Source organism: Triticum aestivum, chromosome 1A (assembly GCF_018294505.1).
Source record: "Triticum aestivum cultivar Chinese Spring chromosome 1A, IWGSC CS RefSeq v2.1, whole genome shotgun sequence".
In the NCBI taxonomy this organism is placed as follows: Eukaryota; Viridiplantae; Streptophyta; class Magnoliopsida; order Poales; family Poaceae; genus Triticum; species Triticum aestivum.
The window spans coordinates 507,015,793-507,028,461 of NC_057794.1; positions in this window are offsets into that span (position 1 = coordinate 507,015,793).

The window sequence follows — 12,669 nt, forward strand, 5'->3', positions numbered from 1 at the left end:
CTTTTGGAGGCCCGGTTCTAAGCTGTAAAGCATGCCGCACTGAACGAGGGAGTAATCATCAGCAGGTGACTGCCAAGCGTTCATAACATCTTGGTTCTCTAGGATGTGCGCGTCACCTAGCGGTGCTTCTAGGACATAATCTTTCTTGGCAGCTATGAGGATGATCCTCAGGTTCCGGACCCAGTCCGTATAGTTGCTGCCATCATCTTTCAGCTTGGTTTTTTCTAGGAACGCGTTGAAGTTGAGGGCAACATTAGTGTGGGCCATTTGATCTACAAGACATAGTGTAAAGATTTTAGACTAAGTTCATGATAATTAAGTTCATCTAATCAAATTATTCAATGAACTCCCACTCAGATAGACATCCCTCTAGTCATCTAAGTGAAACATGATCCGAGTCAACTAGGCCGTGTCCGATCATCACGTGAGACGGACTAGTCAACATCGGTGAACATCTTCATGTTGATCGTATCTTCTATATGACTCATGCTCGACCTTTCAGTCTTCCGTGTTCCGAGGCCATGTCTGTACATGCTAGGCTCGTCAAGTCAACCTAAGTGTATTGCGTGTGTAAATCTGGCTTACACCTGTTGTATTCGAACGTTAGAATCTATCACACCCGATCATCACGTGGTGCTTAGAAACAACGAACCTTTGCAACGGTGCACAGTTAGGGGGAACACTTTCTTAAAATTATTACGAGGGATCATCTTATTTAAGCTACCGTCGTTCTAAGCAAATAAGATGTAAAACATGATAAACATCACATGCAATCAAATAGTGACATGATATGGCCAATATCATTTGCTCCTTTTGATCTCCATCTTCGGGGCTTCATGATCATCGTTGTCACCGGCATGACACCATGATCTCCATCATCGTGTCTTCTTGAAGTTGTCTCGTCATCTATTACTTCTACTACTATGGCTAATGCTTTAGCAATAAAGTAAAGTAATTACATGACGCTTATGTTGACACGCAGGTCATAAATAAATAAAGACAACTCCTATGGCTCCTGCCGGTTGTCATACTCATCGACATGCAAGTCATGATACCTATTACAAGAACATGATCAATCTCATACATCACATATATCATTCATCACATCCTTTTGGCATATCACATCACACAGCACATGCTGCAAAAACAAGTTAGACGTCCTCTAATTGTTGTTGCAAGTTTTTACGTGGCTGCTATAGGTTTCTAGCAAGAACATTTTTTACCTACGCCAAAACCACAACGTGATATGCCAATTTATATTTACCCTTCATAAGGACCCTTTTCATCGAATCTGATCCGGCTAAAGTGGGAGAGACAGACACCCGCCAGCCACCTTATGCAACTAGTGCATGTCAATCGGTGGAACCAGTCTCACGTAAGCGTACGTGTGAGGTCGGTCCGGGCCGCTTCATCCCACGATGCCGCCGAATCAAGATAAGACTAGTAACGGCAAGCAAATTGACAATATCCACGCCCACAACTCCTTTGTGTTCTACTCGTGCATAGAAACTACGCATAGACCTAGCTCATGATGCCACTGTTGGGGAACGTAGCAGAATTTTAAAATTTTCTACGCATCACCAAGATCAATCTATGGAGTCATCTAGCAACGAGGGAAAGGGGAGTGCATCTACATACCCTTGTAGATCGTGCGCGGAAGCGTTCAAGAGAACGGGGTTGATGGAGTCGTTCTCGTCGTGATCGAAATCACCGATGACCTAGCGCCGAATGGACGGCACCTCCGCATTCAACACACGTACGGTTGGGAAGACGTCTCCTCCAACTTGATCCAGCAAGGGGGAAGGAGAGGTTGATGAAGATCCAGCAGCACGACGGCGTGGTGGTGGAAGCAACGGTGATCTCGGCAGGGCTTCGCCAAGCTCAGGGAGAGGGAGGAGTGTCACGGGAGGGAGAGGGAGGCGCCAGGGGCTAGGGTGCGGCTGCCCTCCCTCACCCCCACTATATATAGGACCCATAGGGAGGGCGCCGGCCCTAGGAGATGCAATCTCCAAGGGGGGCGGCGGCCAGGGGGGGTGGAGTGCCCCCCAAGCTAAGTGGGGCGCCCCTGCCCCTAGGGTTTCCAACCCTAGGCGCAGGGGAAGGCCCAAGGGGGGCGCACCAGCCCACTAGGGGCTGGTTCCCCTCCCACTTTAGCCCATGGGGCCCTCCGGGATAGGTGGCCCCACCCGATGGACCCCCGGGACCCTTCCGGTGGTCCCGGTACAATACCGATTACCCCCGAAACCTTCCCGATGGCCGAAACTTGACTTCCTATATATAAATCTTCACCTCCGGACCATTCTGGAACTCCTCGTGACATCCGGGATCTCATCCAGGACTCCAAACAACTTTTGGGTTATCGTATACTAATATCTCAACAACCCTAGCGTCACCGAACCTTAAGTGTGTAGACCCTACGGGTTCGGGAGACACGCAGACATGACCGAGACGACTCTCCGGTCAATAACCAACAGCGGGATCTGGATACCCATGTTGGTTCTCACATGCTCCTCGATGATCTCATCGGATGAACCACGATATAGAGGATTCAATCAATCCCGTATACAATTCCCTTTGTCAATCGGTACGTTACTTGCCCGAGACTCGATCGTCGGTATCCCAATACCTTGTTCAATCTCGTTACCGGCAAGTGACTTTACTCGTACCATAATGCATGATCCCGTGATCAACCACTTGGTCACATTGAGGTCATTATGATGATGCATTACCCAGTGGGCCCAGAGATACCTCTTCGTCATACGGAGTGACAAATCCCAGTCTCGATTCGTGCCAACCCAACAGACACTTTCGGAGATACCCGTAGTGTACCTTTATAGTCACCCAGTTACGTTGTGACGTTTGGCACACCCAAAGCACTCCTACGGTATCCGGGAGTTGCACAATCTCATGGTCTAAGGAAATGATATTTGACATTCGGAAAAGCTATAGCAAACGAACTACACGATCTTTAAGCTATGCTTAGGATTGGGTCTTGTCCATCACATCATTCTCCTAATGATGTGATCCCGTTATCAATGACATCCAATGTCCATAGTCAGGAAACCATGACTATCTTTTGATGAACGGGCTAGTCAACTAGAGGCTCACTAGGGACGTTTGTGGTCTATGTATTCACACATGTATTACGATTTCCGGATAACACAATTATAGCATGAACAATAGACAATTATCATGAACAAAGAAATATAATAATAACCATTTTATTATTGCCTCTAGGGCATATTTCCAACAGGAGTAGTTCTCCCTCGGGGCTGAGGGTATGTACCAGTAGCTATGTGTTTGATCTCTCTCTCTCTCTCGTGTTCTTGAGACGATACGATCTTGATGTATCGCGAGCTTTGCTATTATAGTTGGATCTTATGTTTCTCCTCCCCCTCTTATCTCTTGTAATGAATTGAGTTTCCTCTTTGAAGTAATCTTATCGGATTGAGTCTTTAAAGACTTGAGAACACTTGACGTATGCCTTGCCGTGGATATCTGTGGTGACAATGGGATACCACGTGCCACTTGATGTATGTTAAGGTGATCAACTTGCGGGTTTCGTGACATTGGGAACCTATGCATAGGGGTTGGCACATGTTTTTGTCATGATTCTCCGGTAGAACTTTGGGGCACTCTATGAGGTTCTATGTGTTGGTTGAATAGATGAATCTGAGATTGTGTGATGCATATCGTATAATCATACCCATGGATACTTGAGGTGACATTGGAGTATCTAGGTGACATTAGGGTTTTGGTTGATTTGTGTCTTAAGGTGTTATTCTAGTACGAACTCTAGGGCTGTTTGTGACACTTATAGGAATAGCCCACCGAATTGATTGGAAAGAATAACTTTGAGGTGGTTTCGTACCCTACCATAATCTCTTCGTTTGTTCTCCGCTATTAGTGAATTTGGAGTGACTCTTTGTTGCATGTTGAGGGATAGTTATGTGATCCAATTATGTTAGTATTGTTGAGGGAACTTACACTAGCGAAAGTATGAACCCTAGGCCTTGTTTCCTAGCATTGCAATACCGTTTACACTCACTTTTATCACTTGCTACCTTGCTGTTTTTATTATTTCAGATTACAAAATCTATTATCTACTATCCATATACCACTTGTATCACCATCTCTTCGCCGAACTAGTGCACCTATACAATTTACCATTGTATTGGGTGTGTTGGGGGCACAAGAGACTCTTTGTTATTTGGTTGCAGGGTTGCTTGAGAGAGACCATCTTCATCCTACTCCTCCTACGGATTGATAAACCTTAGGTCATCCACTTGAGGGAAATTTGCTACTGTCCTACAAACCTCTGCACTTGGAGGCCCAACAACGTCTACAATAAGAAGGTTGTGTAGTAGACATCAAGCTCTTTTCTGGCGCCATTGCTGGGGAGGTGAGTGCTTGAAGGTATATCTTTAGATCTTGCAATCGAGTCTTTTAGTTTCTTGTTTTATCACTAGTTTAGTTTATAAAAGAAAATTACAAAAAAATGGAATTAAGTTTGCCTCATACGCTTCATCTTTTTAATATCTTTCGTGAGTATGATGGAAAGGATAATTGTGCTCAAGTGCTAGAAGAAGAAATCTATAAAATGTTTGGCACTAAATATTTGAATGATGAGCATGATTGCAATGTTGTTAGTACGAATTCTTTAAATATCCATGATGCTAATGATGATTGCACTAGTTATGATGAAAATGTCTCTTATAAACATCTCAATTTTTGTGGAGTAGACTGGGTTTGCAAGTACACACCAAATAGGGAAGGTAGATATTGCAAGAGGCATAAGTACTTAGAAACCAAATTGTTGCAAGAAGAGCTAGATGAATGTGCTGAAAAATTCAATATTTTTCGTGCCCCTTGTGAACTTTGCAATGAACATGGTCATTTAAAGCTCCAATGCTATTTGTTTCATGATCAAGTCGTGTCCAAACATTGTGATAATTTGATTACCCTTGAGCATCATAAAGAGCTTAGCCTTCTTTTGGATTATGAAGAAATGAAACGTATAACTGAGGGTATTCCAAAGTTTAATCTTGATAAAGTTCTTCATTTTGATCTAGAAAAGATTTATATGTATTGTGCGGTGAATTGCATTGAAAATCCTTATATTGCCAATTACATAAAGAAAAGAAAACAAATAGAAGATGAAGAGAATACTAATGAAAGGGAAGAGACTTCCCAATACCCTCCTATTATTTCTTATGATGAATCAGGTAACGAGGAAGAGCCTCCTATTCAACCAATCTCATTAATAAGGAGCTCCAAAAAGAGGATTGAACCCACACATGATGTGGTGAAGAAGAAGAAAAGAAAAAGGAAGAGAGGTAAAAAGATATCTCTCCCAAATAAAGTTGCTCCTATTATTGTTGTGCCTCATGAAAATGAAGATGATACACTTTATGATGATCTCGTTATGCCTATTGCTTGTTGTGATGATTATGATTGGGAAGATAATGATAATTCTTATGATCTTGAAAATATTTTTGGTACTTGCTTGGAAGAATATGATAATAATGTTTGCTATACTATTGGTGTTATCCATATTATTAATGATGAGAGTGATTATGCTTATGATATGAAAAGGCCCAAGCTTAGGGAAGCTATGTTTGATGTGGATGACATATTTGAGAATATATTTGCTGCGATTTATGTTTGTCCCAAGCTTGGGGATGCTATGTTTAATAATGATGATATTTTTAGCCTTCCATGTTTTGATATGCAAAGTGATTATGATGAGAACAAAGTTGCTACTTATGATGATTATTGTGATAAAACTTATGCTATAAAGAGTAGTGATGATTATATTTATAAAACTTGTCATGATTATGAGTACCCTTTCTCTGAACATTACTCCTTTAACGTGGAAACAATTTATAGTATTTGAGTCTCTTATGATACTCCCACTATTATTCATGAGAAGAATCTTGCTTGTGTGGAGAGTAGTAAAATTTCTATGCTTGTAGATCATGAAAAGAATGCTTTAGGTGCTGGTTATATTGTTGAATTCATTCATGATGCTACTGAAAATTATTATGAGGGAGGAATATATGCTTGTAGGAATTGCAATAATATCAAGTTTCCTCTCTATGTGCTTAAAGTTTTGAAGTTATGCTTGTTTTACCTTCCTATGCAAGTTGATTCTTGTCCCCACAAGTTGTTTGCTCACAAAATCCCTATGCATAGGAAGTGGGTTAGGCTTAAATGTGCTAGTCATATTTTTCAAGATGCTCTCTTTATGTTTCGATTCTTATCTTTTATGTGAGCATCATTGAAATCATCATGCCTAGCTAGGGGCATTAAACGATAGCGCTTGTTGGGAGGCAACCCAATTTAATTTTTGTTCCTTGCTTTTGTTCCTGTTTTAGTAATAAATAATTCATCTAGCCTCTTTTTAGATTTAGTTTTATGTGTTTAATTAGTGTTTGTTCCAAGTAGAACCTTTTGTAAGACTTGGGGAAAGTCTTGTTGATCATGCTGTCAAAGACAAAAACTTCAGCGCTCACGAGAACTGCTGCCATTTTTATTTGGAGAGTGCTATTTAGTTAGTTCTTTTTGAAGATCATTAATAGATAAATTCCTCAGGTCCAGCAATTTATTTGAGAATTTTATGAGTTCCAGAAATATACTTTGATCTAGATTACTACAGACTGTTCTGTTTTTGACAGATTCTGTTTTTCATGTGTTGTTTACTTATTTTGATGAATCTATGGCTAGTAAAATAGTTTATAAACCATAGAGAAGTTGGAATACAGTAGGTTTAACACCAATATAAATAAATAATGAGTTCATTACAGTACCTTGAAGTGGTGATTTATTTTCTTATACTAACGGAGCTTACGAGTTTTCTGTTAAGTTTTGTGTTGTGAAGTTTTCAAGTTTTGGGTAAAGATTCGATGGACTATGGAATAAGGAGTGGAAAGAGCCTAAGATTGGGTATGCCCAAGTCACCCCAAGGTAATATTCAAGGATAGCCAAGAGCCTAAGCTTGGGGATGCCCCGGAAGGCACCCCCTCTTTCGTCTTCGTTCATCGGTAACTTTACTTGGGGCTATATTTTTATTCACCACATGATATGTGTTTTGCTTGGAGAGTCAATTTATTTTGTTAGGATTTGCTTGCTGTTATTTAGAAAAATGTTTTGCATCTTTTATTTCAATAAAAGTGGCATTGATAGCCTTTACTATGCCTATGTTACAAGTATACATGTTGCTGTTTGAAAACAGAAAGTTTACCGCTGTTGCAATAATTCCCTAGAAAATTCAGAATGTGATAAAATGTTGAAACCTTTTGCATATTAAGCTATGATAAATTTACTACATTGGGAATTTTATGTCATAATTTTTGAATCTAGGGAAGTATGGATGTTGCAGCATTCTTTACAGACTATCCTGTTTAGGCAGATTACTGTTATGTTTGCGTTGTTTGCATATGTTTGCTTGTTTAATGATTCTATTTGAGGATAGGACTATTATGCAGAGGCATTTAGTATGCAATGTAGAATAATAATTTTAGTGATTTGCTACAGTAGAGTATTTTAAGGTTTTTGCAATGGTTTATACTAACTTATCTCACGAGTCCTTGTTGAGTTTTGTGTGGATGAAGCTTTTGAGATTTAGGGAGACCATGATATGAGAGGAATTAAGGAGACACAAAAGCTCAATCTTGGGGATGCCCAAGGCACCACAAGATAATATTTCAAGAAGTCTCAAGCGTCTAAGCTTGGGGATGCCCCGATTGGCATTCCACCTTTCTTCTTCAACAACTATCAGTTAGTATCGGTTGATCCTAAGTTTTTGCTTCTTCACATGATGTTTGCCATTCTTAGAATGTCATTTTGTTTTGCTTTGCTTGCTGTTTGAATAAAATACCAAGATCTGAAATTATTAAATGTTAGAGAGTCTTCACATAGTTGATAATTATTCAACTACTCATTGATCTTCACTTATATCCTTCGGAGTAGTTTGTCATTTGCTCTAGTGCTTCACTTATATCTCTTAGAGCATGGTGGTAGTTTTATTTTGAAGAAATAGATGAACTCTCATGCTTCACTTATATTATTTTGAGAGTCTTAAATAGCATGGTAATTTGCTTAAAATCCTAATATGCTAGGTATTCAAGAATAATAAAAATTCTCTTATGAGTGTGTTGAATACTAGGAGAAGTTTGATACTTTATAATTGTTTTGAGATATGGAGATGGTGATATTAGAGTCATGCTAGTTGGGTAGTTGTGAATTTGAGAAATACTTGTGTTGAAGTTTATGATTCCCATAGCATGCACGTATGGTGAACCGTTATGTGACGAAGTCAGAGCATGATTTATTTATTGATTGTCTTCCTTATGAGTGGCGGTCGGGGACGAGCGATGGTCTTTTCCTACCAATCTATCCCCCTAGGAGCATGCGCGTAATACTTTGCTTTGATAACTTCTAGATTTTTGCAATAAGTATATGAGTTCTTTATGACTAATGTTGAGTCCATGGATTATACGCACTCTCACCTTTGCTAGCCTCGCTAATACCGCGTACCTTTCGCCGGTATCATACATCTATCATATACCTTCCTCAAAACAGCCACCATAACTACCTATTATGGCATTTCCATAGCCATTCCGAGATATATTGCCATGCAACTTTCCACCATCTAGTTCATCGTGACACATTCATTATTGTCATATTGCTTAGCATGATCATGTAGTTGACATAGTATTTGTGGCAAAGCCACTGTTCATAATTCTTTCATACTTGTCACTCTTGATTCATTGCATATCCCGGTACACCGCCGGAGGCATTCATATAGAGTCATACTTTGTTCTAGTATCGAGTTGTATCATTGAGTTGTAAATAAATAGAAGTGTGATGATCATCATTCAATAGAGCATTGTCCCAAAAAAAGAGAAAGGCCATAAAAAAGGGCCAAAATAAAAAAATAAAAAAATAAAAGGGGCAATGCTACTATTCCTTTTTCCACACTTGTGCTTCAAAGTAGCATCATGATATAGCGAGTCTCATATATTGTGCTTCAAAATAGCACCATGTTCTTCATATAGAGAGTCTCATATGTTGTCACTTTCATATACTAGTGGGAATCTTCCAATGATGGGCTTCCTCAAAATGCCCTAGGTCTTCATGAGCAAGCAAGTTGGATGCACACCCACTAGTTTTTTTTGTTGAGTTTTCATACATTTATAGCTCTAGTGCATCCGTTGCATGACAATTCCTACTAACTCACATTGATATCTATTGATGGGCATCTCCATAGCCCGTTGATACGCCTAGTTGATGTGAGACTATCTTCTCCCTTTTTGTCTTCTCCACAACCACCATTCTATTTCACCTATAGTGCTATGTCCATGGCTCACGCTCATGTATTGCATGAAGATTGAAAAAGTTTGAGAATATCAAAAGTATGAAACAATTGCTTGGTTTGTCATCGGGGGTGTGCATGATTTAAATATTTTGTGTGGTGAAGATGGAGCATAGCCAGACTATATAATTTTGTAGGGATAACTTTCTTTGGCCATGATATTTTGAGAAGACATAACGAAAATCCAAATCTGAGCCCGAGCTCATCTGCACCTGCGCTCACCAAAAAAATCAAAATAAATACTAAAAGAATTCAAAAAATTCCGAAAAAAATTGGGGTGGTGGACAATTTGATGCGTGAGGTGCGCCCTAATTTTCAAAACATTTGGACTTATGTGCAGCTCTCAGCAAAAAAGACAAATCGGAGGTCTGTAAAAATGTGTACTGTTCATATACTGTTTTGGTCTGATTTGTCTTTTTTGCTGAGAGCTGCACATAAGTCCAAATGTTTTGAAAATTGGGGCGCACCTCACGCATCAAATTGTCCACCACCTCAATTTTTTTTAGGAATTTTTTGAATTTTTCTGAAATTTTTACGGTTTTTTTTGAACGGGTGCAGATGCACCCGGGCACCGAAACGCCGCACTCAAGACATAATTGCTTTATTAGTATGCTTAAAGTATTATTATTTTTATGTCAATATGAACTTTTGTCTCGAATCTTTCGGATCTGAATATGCATATCACAAGTAATAAGAATTACATGAAAATTATGCCAACTAGCATTCAACTTCAAAAATTATCTTTTTATCATTTACCTACTCGAGGACGAGCAGGAATTAAGCTTGAGGATGCTTGATACGTCTCCAACGTATCTATAATTTTTGATTGCTCCATGCTATATTATCTACTGTTTTAGGCAATATTGGGCTTTATTTTCCACTTTTATATTATTTTTGGGACTAACCTATTAACCGGAGGCCCAGCCCAGATTTGCTGTTTTATGCCTATTTCAGTGTTTTGAAGAAAAGGAATATCAGACGGAGTCGAAACGGAACGAAATCAACTGGAGAAGTTATTTTTGGAAGGAAACACACCTGATGGACTTGGACCCCACGTCAAGGAAGGAACGAGGTGCTCACGAGGGTGGGGGCGCGCCCCTGTCTCGTGGGACCCTCGTGGCTCCCCTGACGTACCTCCTGCACCCATATATGCCTACGTGACCTAAAACTTCCAGAACACAAGATAGATCGGGAGTTCCGCCGCTAGAAGCCTCTGTAGCCACCAAAAGTCAATCGGGACCCTGTTCCGGCACCCTGCCGGAGGGGGGATCCCTCACCGGTGGCCATCTTCATCATCCCGGTGCTCTCCATGACGAGGAGGGAGTAGTTCTCCCTCGGGGCTGAGGGTATGTACCAGTAGCTATGTGTTTGATCTCTCTCTCTCTCGTGTTACTGTCCTACAAACCTCTGCACTTGGAGGCCCAACAATGTCTACAAGAAGAAGGTTGTGTAGTAGACATCATTTCTCAAGCAGCCATCTCTATGGTCGAAGAGGGTCGTTTAACTCCATGTAAGCATTGCATGCCCAAAATACGTTAGCAACTCACGGCAAAACACATAGACGCTATCCTCTGACATTGTGGCCGGACTCTTTCCTAGTTTTATTTTCAAATTTTGTGCACCTCTCAGTTTAATGTATTTTGACCTGAAAATTTTCACACATGTACAGTATGTCTCGTGATATATGTGTATCTTTTAGAAATTTCCCAAATTGAAAAGTTTGAGTTTTAAACTTGTCAAATTAAGTCCTTTGTGGAGCTCAGCCTCCATTTGGAATTGTTTACTAGAGCATTTTGGAGACTGAGCTCCATGGAGCCCTTAAATCCTTAATTTTGACGCACTTCCCGTCAATGGCAGGGGTGATGCACAGAGTGCTTGGATGGGCCGGCTCACCATAGAGTGATTTTTTGCTCAGTTTTTTCTTCAATTTTCAACAGGTTTTCCTCACAAAACTAGCTGTTGGACCTTTTACATATTAAAAATAAAATTCCGATATGAAAATCTTCAGAAATTTTAAAAATGTTTGCATTTTTTAAATATTCATAATTCATTTCTAAAAAATCATGAACTTTAACAATATCCATGGAGAACAACGGGAATCAAAACTTTTAGTCTTCAGCGACGCCGCACCAAGCATCATCGATACGAGTTTGGAGCCGGAGGACGTCTATTCGAGATTCATTTCCTGCCCTTATATTGTCTATTTCCCGCGGAAAGAAATTAAACAATGATATTCGCAATCTTTTGTATGTATTAGTCATTAGTAATAAGATCAAGGTGATTTTCTCGGAAATCAAGAATTATTCAGTTTAAAAAATTGTAGAATTAGTGTAAAAAACACTCGTCATCACCACATTGACGATTCCAGGAAACAATTAAAAATAAAAAGAAGAGGGACAATAGCATTATACCATTTTTCATCCTAACATGAAAACATATAATGCACAAAGGTTGTTGAGGTGTTCTACAAATTTCAGAAGTTCAATGCACAAAGGAGCGGCTTGGTTTGTACTTCACAGAGCAATTGGCTAGATGTTCCGAGGATTCGAATTTGTACCTCGAGTTGTTTCTCAAACAGCCATCTCTGTGGTCGAAGAGGGTCGTTTAACTCCGTGTAAGCATTGCATGACCAAAATACGTTAGCAGCTCACGACAAAACACATAGACGCTATCCTTTGACGCTGTGGTCGGGCTCTTCCCTAGTTTTATTTTCAAATTTTGAGCTGACCATGGAAGTGTTAGAGCATCTCCACCCAGCCCCTCAAGATGCCCCTCCCATAGGCTTTTTTTAACGCCGACAGTGGAAAATTACCCCAATCATGCCCCTAGTTTTTTTAACTTAGCAGCTCACGGCAAAACACATAGACGCTATCCTCTGACGCTGCGGCCGGACTCTTCCCTAGTTTTATTTTCAAATTTTGAGCTGACGATGTAAGTGTTAGAGCATCTCCACCCAGCCGCCAGGATGCCCCTCTCATAGGCTTTTTTTAGCGCCGACAGTGGAAAATTACCCCAATCACGCCCCCACTATCTTGTTTTGCGCCGGATTTGGCCAAAATAACATCCGCCGATCCCAACCCAAAACCAGGGAGGGGTCCACCGACGCTATTATTTGCATGCAACAAGCCCACTGTCAGCCTCTCACTCCCTCTCACCCACTTCATCTCTTTTTCCTCTCATCTCTCTTGTCTTCTAGTGTTGGGGGAGGGCATATGACCCCCCGGGCCAATTTTTTCGTTTGCATGACCTAAACTGGCTGAAAAAATGGCTCCTGGGGAGACAAACGAATGGAG